The sequence below is a fragment of the Suricata suricatta genome, chromosome 5 (assembly GCF_006229205.1).
Source record: "Suricata suricatta isolate VVHF042 chromosome 5, meerkat_22Aug2017_6uvM2_HiC, whole genome shotgun sequence".
Classification (NCBI taxonomy): Eukaryota; Metazoa; Chordata; class Mammalia; order Carnivora; family Herpestidae; genus Suricata; species Suricata suricatta.
This window is the reverse complement of record NC_043704.1, coordinates 68,147,195-68,148,054: the sequence shown is the minus strand read 5'-3', so window position 1 is coordinate 68,148,054 and position 860 is coordinate 68,147,195. Positions and strand designations below refer to the sequence as shown.

The window sequence follows — 860 nt, the reverse complement described above, 5'->3', positions numbered from 1 at the left end:
AAGTGCTCAAGGAGGATCTGGGTCTCGTCGTTCGAATGCGGGCTGCGGAGCGGGTCTTGTGTCCACCCACTGGGTGACACACACGAGGCAGGCCAGGGGCGGGAGTCTGGCCGAGCCCGGGGACATAGAGATGCAGGGCGCCCCCTTGCGATCTTCCGCACGCCTTGGGGCTGGCGGGTGACGCGCCGGCCGCCGCAGGTCCTCTCCCACCCCCTCCTCCTTTTCGATCCCGCTCCCTCCTTCTCTCCGCGCTCTCCCAACTCCTCCCCCACCGCCTCTCCCTCCCTCCTTCGGCTCCCTCCGTCTCCTCCCCGTTCTCACCCGCGCTCCGGGTCGGGAGCTAGTTGGAGCGCGGGGACTGCTGCCAGAGCCCAGCTCCACGGAGCCGGGCGGGTCGGCCGCTGGTCCAGCGGCTGCTGGAGGAGCCCGAGCGCAGCGGGCGCGGGGCCCACCCAGGACAGCACGAGAGCGCCGAGCCCAGGGCCGGGGACCGTTCTTGCGCGGCCGCCCTATTCCCAGACGGGCCGTCAGCCTTCCTGGTTCGCTGCCGCTGCTCCGTGCCGCCGGGAGCCGAGAGCTGCCGAGAGCCGGGCACCTGTGCCTGCAGCCGGGAGGTGAGTCCCGGGAGCCCCGGGCGTTTCCCCCGCGCGGGCTGGGGCTGCAAGTTGCAAACTTCAGCAACTCGGCTGGGCAGAGGGGTAGGGGCCCGGAACCGCTAGCAAGTTGGAACCAGGTGGGGGAGGCTGAGGGCGGGAGGCGAAGGGGGTCCCCGGGTTTCCTCGCCCGCCGCGCCGCTGCTTTCCCGCCGCCAGCTCGCTCCGGGACCCGGCGGCGCGGGGCCCTCGCCGGGCCGCGCGGCC

The 860-nt window shown here is 73.3% G+C and overlaps 1 protein-coding gene across 3 annotated transcripts in view; it reads left to right on the top strand.

The window, feature by feature from the left end:
• Positions 1–356: 356 nt before the first annotated feature.
• The window catches only part of SEMA5B (semaphorin 5B), a 117,535-nt gene continuing 117,031 nt past the window's right edge, over positions 357–860 (top strand). For 2 of the 3 annotated variants that reach the window (XM_029939451.1, XM_029939450.1), the window contains exon 1: positions 357–614. The gene's annotated coding sequence lies outside the window, so the exon portion shown is untranslated. The remainder of the gene's footprint in view (positions 615–860) is intronic. The other variant, XM_029939449.1, reaches the window with a different exon arrangement.